General features: G+C 32.2%; 1 pseudogene; it reads left to right on the top strand.

Moving 5' to 3' along the window:
• Positions 1 to 221: 221 nt before the first annotated feature.
• Positions 222 to 1,036, top strand: LOC149565034 (uncharacterized; annotated as a pseudogene).
• The last annotated feature ends 8,349 nt before the right edge of the window (positions 1,037 to 9,385 follow it).

The raw sequence follows: 9,385 nt of genomic DNA, 5'->3' as shown, positions 1-9,385 counted from the left end.
AGAGGTTTTGTCGAGGCAAGCTCAACATTGATCAAGTTGAGAAAACCTACTAATCCAAAGCTTAACTACTCTCACATAACTTGGATGGTTTGGTGAAGGAATGGACACAATGTGCATCAAATGGATATTATTTCATTCATGTATATGAAAAAGGACCTTTTCTAATCAAAATAAAAGGTCTAGATTGATGGTCATGTAATCTAGATCAGGTTTTTATATCAATGGATAATAATGGTTAGCTCAGCAATTAAAGACCCAAGTGAATGAGCTAATGCAGATCTTTAAAATTATACGGGTTTTTCATAGTCAAACCTGGCTAAGCACCACCATTGATTGGGATGAAATAGTGGCTATACTATGATTATGGTCCCAAGGAGTTGCCACCTCCTATTTGTCTTTTAGGCATAGTAGGAACTGTTGATGTATTGTACAAGCAGATACTATCTTTATCAATGAAGGGTTATTGAGTAATTGTTGCTGATGCACTACCTATATGGAGCCATCAAGAATGGGTTGATTCATTTGAAAAATTCTTAGATGATATTCATGTTCACCACGTACATCTTTATGGAACCTCACTCGAGGGGTTTCTTGCACAACTTTTGTTCAATATCGTCCAAGACAACTAAAATCTATAGTGCTATCAAATTCTTTCTTGGAAACTCATTGTTTTGGAGATGTAATGCCTTGGTCTTCCTTGGTTTTTTGGGCTCCTTTCTTTATGCTGAAGTGGTACATTATGATAGGAATTCACTCTGGACCTTATGAACCATTTCTTGCAAATTCTGTGGACTTTGTAATTAATCAACTTGAGACCCTCTCAAGGGAAGAGTTGGCATCTCATTTGACATTAAACACAATGATTGTTTCTATTCGCAAATTTCTACTTCAAGACTCTACAATCACAATCATGGATACAAAAGATTATTGTGCAATACCTCAAGTATTGAAGGACCAGTTGGGTGATAGGTACCCTGGTGCAAGGAAGGCATTTTTAAAATGTGGTGGCAATTTTGCATTTCTTAGACGACCATGATAAAGGGAAAACATGCAGCAACAAATCAAAAGGAAAGCTAATGTGTTGGGATGGAATCTCCATGAAAAGAAGATCACACCAGGTTTGAAGCCAGCTAGTGTAAAAAAAAACATGCAACCGCAAGGAAACACTGCTATAGATAACAAATCCATGCTAGAAGGAAGGCGGTAGGTACATTGTAAGAGGATGCTCCCTTTACTAAGGTAAAAATAAGACATGGCTCTAGCATCAGCAAAGGAAGCTGCCCATTAAAAGGGGAGTTGAAGAACAAGCTGCAACCTGCATAGAGAAAGGTAGCTATGTAGATCTTATGGAGGACATGGCTAGCTTTCTTGATGCATTGGGCATTGAAAAAGCATTTGTTGTGGGCAAGGATTTTGGAGCACCGATTGCATATAATCTGTATCTTTTGTACCCTGAGTGAGTGAAGGCCATTGTAACAATGGGTATACCTTATTTGAGAATAGTCCAAGAAACTATTAAGCTAGATTTGTTTCTAGAAGGGTTTTATATTAGACATTGGAAGCAACCAGGTAGTCACACGCAGACATAAATCCAACATTCGCTAGGGAAGTAGCTTCTCAAATATTTAAGTACCATTTTACATAGTTATATTGTGTCTTAAAGACTGATGGCTTTTGAAAGCCTTGAGTTGTGAGGTGGGACCCGTGCATGCGAAGGACAATTGGTAGTGACCAATAGATAAATTTTGAACCCAACTTCGCAGGAGGAAAGGACACATGGTGAATTCTAGGAGCCAAGCATATGAGCTAGAGATTAAAAATAGTAGGCTTATTTAAAGAAGCCTTGACATTATGCTCACATATGGTTAGGAGGTAGATTTCAGAGGGTCCCGATGTTATGGGAAAGAAGTGAAAATAATGGAATTAAAGGGAATTAATTAATATTCATTAATTAAAAAGGTTTCAAATTTGTTGTGAGCCTATCAAGTTTTGACATGTGGCATCTTCAGATTAAGGAGAGTATTGAACATAAAGTGAAAATTTAGAAGGTGTTCAAATGTATGGTTTCAAATGAAAAATTTAAATGAATTTAAAAGTATTATATCATTCAGACTATATAATTTTTTAAATTTTTTCATTTTTAAAGCTATGATTCAGTCCAGAACCTGATTTTTCAAACTGCTACTAGGGGGGCATTTTTTGTCGAAAATATGCACTATAATATACCATTGGAATTGAGAGAAGATCAATTTTCTAGATTCAAGGTCAGATTTTACACATCAATCTACAGGTTTGAGTTATAAGTAGTTTTGTATTTTTTGGGGCATTCTTAGTGGAATGAGAAAAATTCATCATAAAGCATTAGAATCAGATAAAAGACAGATATGAAGGCTTGTTGAAGTTTGAGTGTGAAGAAAATCAATTCTAAAGGGTTTTCTTGGCTTTTAGAAGTCATTTTTTAAACTAATTTTCATTTTTACCATGAGTAAAGATCAAGCATGAAATTAGTTACTTGGTCAATCAGATATTCCAGATATTTTGTGCTTTTGGAGGAAAAATTGATTAAAGATTTGATATGCAAGATGAGGGAAAAGATTAAAAAGATGTTTCAACCTATTGAGAAGGTTTTCCAAGTGGACAAATGTCATGATTTGATCAGATCTGGAAATTAACTCTTCTCCTATATCTTCTTTTCTTTTCCTCATTGTAAGGTTGGTTCCAATATTTGGCGAAAAACTAGTCACAGTTGTGATACCATGTTTTTGATCCAATTTTGATGTGTTCCCATACCGTGATATCATATATTTTTTAGCAATTTATCTTGTATGAATAGTAGTAGGAAAGATTATACAGCTAGTTCTGATATGTTAGGTGTTTTCATGTTTTGATTTCATGCATTTGAATGTATTATTTCAAGGAAATTAATACAAAGGAGTAAGAATTTCATTAGTTTCATTCTGATTCCCATATCCCATCTCAGTAATCTTCAATGTTTTATGATCTTTGAACAAAGAGCCTAGGTCATAGTTGTAGTCCCTTAAGGCTATATGTTGTTTTATTGTTGCCTATAACTCAAGGGGTTATGTAAATGCTTACAAGAAATAAGTAGGGTTACAAGTTTATTAAGGGGGATATCATGTAAGAATGAGATTCAGATTGAACATGGATGTCTATTTACAAGGTGAATGGATAGATTGTATATATGAAAATACAAATATGTCTCAGATATCCATATGTGTGTGATTGATTCATGGAATTTCCCAATAGATAAGGCACCGATCAGTTATAGGATCACTTGTTCATGCTGCTGCATATTAGGGGTTTTTTTGAATTCAACATTATTAATCAAAATCAGTTTAGTATTTCATATTTTGTAGTGGGTTGAAAAGAGTGGGGCTAAAAATAATTAACCCTCACTTAGCTTATGGTTTCATAGGTTGTGATCTATAGCTATTTCATTCCTGTGTCATTGCATAAGTGTTAGAAGATAAAAGGGGTTTTTGATCTACATTAAATAGGTTCATATTTATGTTTAATTGCACTGGTACCATATCTCAGAACCTCAAGTTTCACCCACCTAGGTCTTGTAGAGCCTGAAGTGAAGAAGGGTTATGCCTTATAGTTGGCCCAAGATTGCCGTTAGGTACATCTAGCATAGGATGTTTCTAGCCTTAAATGCATTTTTTTGGTTTCTTGGTTATTTATAAAACTGTTAAATTAGGAGCCAACAAATAGCATAGTTATAGCTTCTCCTATAAGAACTTAAGTAAAAATGATAGAGTCCCCCAATTCTTGAGTGACTTGATCATTGCTTCGACCTGTATCCTCGATAGACTTAGGAACCCATTGTTCTCTTATCTATTTATAGATGTTATCAACTTTTGCCTTTTTCTCATCTTCAATTCTACAATATTCATGCAGTTCTTGGCAAGATGACCAAGTTTTGTACAAATGAAACATCTTTTGGTAGTGTCTCTTTTCCTCAAATGATTCTTTACACAACTTATTCCAATGTGTCCAAATTCTCCACAATAATGACATCTACACTAGGTGTTATAGTCACATCCAAATATTGCTTTCACAATTTTCTCTGCTAGATCTAATACCTTGGTTTTGCATTTTGATGACTTGTGTCCATGTCTTTTCCATTTATGAGATTTGCCTTCAAATCTTGGTTTCTCTTTGCATTCATTACTATTATGATCATGCTAATTGCAATTGTAGCACTTTCCATTGAATTTTTGTTTTCCATTACTCCTACATTTATTTGATGTATGACCTATCTTACCATGGTGACTGCACGTAGGTTTTTAGTTCTTTTGAGATCCTTGCTTGGATGATTCTCCTTCTTTTATAAATCCAATTCCTTCTTTTCCTTTTTTCCTATATATATTTTTTTTATTCAATTGATTCATGTCTACTTGAGAATTCATCATTCTTTCATTGATTTTCTTCTTAGAGTTTAATTCACTCATTAATCTTTCATTGATTTTTCTTTTAGATTTTAGATCATTTCTCATTCTTTCATTGATTTTCCTTTTAGAATTTAGATCATTCCTCATTCTTTCATTTTGAAATCTTAGGTTCATGATTTCCTCATTTGCATTGGAGAGCTAATCAATAACATCTACTTGCTGAAGGGATTGGTTCTAGCTTTCATTGTTCCTTCCATCTATCTCTTCTTTTATCTTGTTTCTTTGTTCCATGATTTCACATAACCTTATAGACTTAATTTATTGTTCTCTTCTTAGTTTTCTTACTTCTTATTATAGGGAACAATTCTTTTCTATGAGTTGTTTGATTACTTCATTGGCTTCATCTGAATCACTTGAATGAAGGTTTTCAATTCTTTCTTCAATGTAGAGATGATCATTCATTTTAATTCCAAGTTCTTTTCTTCTTTTCAAGGATAGAGAGAGTTGTTCATTTTCTTTCTTGAGTTAGGCAATAGCCATTTCTAAATCTAGCTACTCATTATGACTAGCTTTGTCAAATCTGAATATCTCCATAGCCTTGATCTTTTCTCAAGCTATTAAGCTTTCTCTTGACAACCACAATGCTCTGATACCAATTGTTGGAAATATTCAAGACTAAGCTATGTTACTAAGAGGGGAGGGGTGAATCAGTAACCTCTAAAATAATTTCAACTCTTAATCCAATTAGCACTTAATCCATCATATAAACTTTGATCTAATTGCATGTATAAGAAATTAAAAATATGAAAGAATTCATAACACTATGATACAAAGATTCGGTGAACCAAAAACCATCCAAATAGAAAGTGAAATTGGGGTGGGGATGATACCTATAGCTTTAGTACAATAGTATAAAGTTCGCTTGTTAAACCTTACATTGATCACTTTTGATGATCTACCCTATTAGGAGCAATAAGGACTGTTGGGTCCACCTTGTGAAGGATTTACAAACATACAATTAAGTATGCACTTAGTAAAGAGAATCACAATAAACTATTAGGTCTACCTTATGAAAGGATTTGACTAATCCACCTATTAGGATGAAACAATAGATGATCTCTGATTTGCAGCTTGGTTTGCTGAATGAGATTTCTTTAAGTACTGATCAACTTGTTGTGATAGATATGAATTTTTTGCTCCTTATGCTATTGTAGCCTTTTTAATTTACTCCTACTTTTCTCTGATTTAGTTTGAATTCACATCTTCATATTCTTATACACATACATACTCATTCTTTGGATATGATATAATGCATTCCATATTTATCAATCGAATTATACAAACTACTAAGTTGGCCACAATACAAGTTACCACAAATGTTACAAAGTTGACCCATATGAAGACATTTAGGTTCTGAAGACTAACTTGGTGAGGTTCTAATACTTGACATCCACTATAAATGCTTGGCATTGTCATGCACTTGGTAGACTTAGAAGCTCGGTCCATATTGATCACTTCCAAGTAGTCTTGATCTTGGTTTGCACTGGTGACTCAGGAGATACTATGAGACTCATCGTATAAACTGAGTCTCTTAATTTAAATTGTATAACTTGGTAAACATTGTCACCTCAACCTCGGTATACACCGAGTCACTGGGTTAATACTCGGAAGCTTGTTTAACACTGGACTAGCATCACATACACTGTGAACTCGATGAACACTGCATAGCTTGGCTTGTGCTAGTAAACTCGGCATACACTGAGATGCACGGTTTACACTACTGATCTTCACTATAACTATGACTTCTCGATAACCACTAAGATTTGTCCAAAGGACTTGGTACCAACTATAGAACTTGGTGACAACTAAAATACTTGGCAAACACTGTCAATTGTATAGTGAGCTTGGTAGCTATATATAGTCTGAATAAGTGTGTGTCACTAATAAAAAACTTAACTGATATGTCAACAACATGTCCCTTGAAGGGACATGTCTCTTCAAAGGCTTTTTCTTAATATAAATGGAAAGAGATTTCATTATTTGGAAATTGTAAAGAAATCACAAACAATGTTATATCATATATAAAAATCATTTGCATTTTAACATTCCATGCATTAAAAATGTTTATTTTCTAATATAATTAATTTAATTAAATAATAATTCAATGCATTTTAAATATGAAAATTTAAATCTAATTTATTTTCTTTCTTGTTTTTACATTACTTTATACTATAGTTATTAATTAAACAAGTAGTCTTGATCTCAGTCTGCACTAGTGACTCAATAGATACTGTGAAACTCGTCATATAAACTGAGTCTCTTAATTTACATTGTATGACTTGGTAAACATGGTCACCTCAAGCTTGGTATAAAGTGAGTCACTTGGTTAACACTGGGAAGCTTGGTTAACACTAGATTGACATCACATACACTGTGAACTTGGTGAACACTGCATAGCTCTGCTTGTTCTAGTAAACTTGGCATACACTAAGATGCATTATTTACACTACTGATCTTTACTGTAACTATAAATACTCAATAACCATTGAGATTTGTCCAGAGGACCTGGTAGCAACTATAGAACTTGGTGATAGCTAAAATACTTAGCAAACACTATGAACTGTACAATGAGGTCAGTAGCTATATACAGTCTGAATAAGTGTGTGTTACTAATAACAAACTTGACTCATATGTCAACAACATGTCCCTTGAAGGTACACATCTCTTCAAAGGTTTTTTCTTAATATAAATGGAAAGAAATCTCTTTATTTGGAAATTTTATAGAAATCACAAACAATGTTATTTCATGTATAAAAATCATTTGCATTTTAACATTCTATGCATTAAAAAAGTTTATTTACTAATATAATTAATTTAATTGAATACTATGTCAATGCTTTGTAAATATGAAAATTTAAATCTAATTTATTTTCTTTGTTGTTTTTATATTACTTTATATTATAGTTATTTAATTAAATCAAGTATTCTATAGTTTTAGTAAAGGGTGAATGTTAGATTATGTTAATTCTAGAAAGGCCTCACCAATTTGTAATAAAGTTTTTTATTTAATTTATAATATTTTTTTTCTTTTTTCTTTTTTTTTTAAAGAGGGGTAAACACTTTTACCTATAGCTACGAACCAATGAGGCAACAAATGTGGGACCTCATCCCCATTAGATTTGAACCTTGATGGGAAGGATAAAAACTCAACAACTTAACAACCATCACAACATGCCACTATTGGCTATAACATCTTTTTTCTAAATGTGCAAAGAAGAGGCCATTTATTTTGAGTGTATGTTGTTCCCATAACTTGCTTGTTACTATATAGAAAAAGGGAAGATAATATAGTTAGATTATCATTCTTCTATTTTGTAGTTAATATAATAGAAATGGTATTGAAATTCAAAAATTATTTTGTGAGAAGTTTGAATTATTTTTGTTTAATAAATATATAATATTAAATAAAATAAAGGTAAGTATTTTCCAAGTACAAAATTTTATAATAATTTATTTTATTTACCAAATATTATTATTCTTAATATTTCTTTAAATAAAATAATATTAGGAAATAGTACATATAAGAATATATGAATCCATTTATATAAAATGTTAAATTAGAAAAAAATGAAACTATTGAATGAATTAGATAAAGTATTTCTTGCATGTAAATAATTATGACATGTTTATATTTATTTTATTGTACTCAACATTTTATAAAAGAAAAATAATTACTAGATTGATAAAGAAAAATTTGGAAAGCACTAAATGAAAGATGCCTCATGTATCCCCACCTATAAATGAACAATGATTGCTATATGTTGGAGTCTCCTAGATTCCTTCTATAATTTCAATATCTCTAAAAAATTAAAAAGGAGGAATACTAAATGGGAACCCCCTAGACATCCAAAGGTGAAACTCAATTTTGATGGTGTCACCAAATATGGATGTGGTGCTAGTAGATGTATTGTTAGGGACTCAGTTGGTCAACAACTAATGGCTTATGTGGGAAACTTTGGTAAGACTTCAAATAATGTGGCTGAGGCAATGCCACTTTTTTGAGGTCTAAAGTAGATTATCAACATAGGTGGAAGCATGCTAGTATAGAAGGTGATTTCATGCTAGTGGTGGAGATGGTTTGTAATGCCCCACCAAGGGATCCAAAAGAACTAACCTAAAGTTTTCACTAAGTTTTCCAAACATATTGTTTTTCTAAAGATGAAGAATAATATCAATAGATAAAAGAACAATAAAAGAAATAACATAAATTCATAAATAAGTAACACATAAACAAATTACATTCCTTAAGCATCCCATGATGTTGAATCACATTTAAATTTAATTAATACTAAATCAAATATATAACACTTCCACATTAAATATTAACTACAAGTTAAAATCCATTTAAATAGTATACAATTGTCCTGAATACCACTTGGAAATAATTGGAATGCACAATCATCCATTGTTCATGTCATAGGGTATGATAGGCTGAAAGAATATACATCATAAATATATTACATCATCTCTTCAAGATCCATGAAATTAAAATACAACACAATAAGTATAACCATCCATCATAGTATACAAAGATAGAATGAAAGAAAGTACAGTTCACAAGGAAACTCCAGCCATGACAATCAAACTATTAGATCTCAATGGTAAAAGAAAAAACACTACCACCTAACCTTGTAGTAACCCAAAAAGGTCCACTCCTACCATGTTGAGGAGATAAACTCAAGTCCCAAATAGGATAATAAACTCAAAATTCAAATCCAACATCTAAGTCAAAGGAGAACTAAAGGAAATCTAACTCAAAGGCACCAAGATACAAATGACATCTAGTCCTAGAGGCAATAAAGACATGTAGAGAATCTTTTATGCATGTGGGTAAGTTTCATCACACAAACCAACTATAAGGTTACCTGGCTATTCTTTTAATTCTCTAGCCCCCACTAATATCCTTTTGT

Source organism: Cupressus sempervirens, chromosome 3 (assembly GCF_028749045.1).
Source record: "Cupressus sempervirens isolate cs-2001-9-10 chromosome 3, ASM2874904v1, whole genome shotgun sequence".
Taxonomy (NCBI): Eukaryota; Viridiplantae; Streptophyta; class Pinopsida; order Cupressales; family Cupressaceae; genus Cupressus; species Cupressus sempervirens.
The sequence above is the reverse complement of the archived record's forward strand: the minus strand, read 5'-3'. Positions and strand labels throughout refer to the sequence as shown.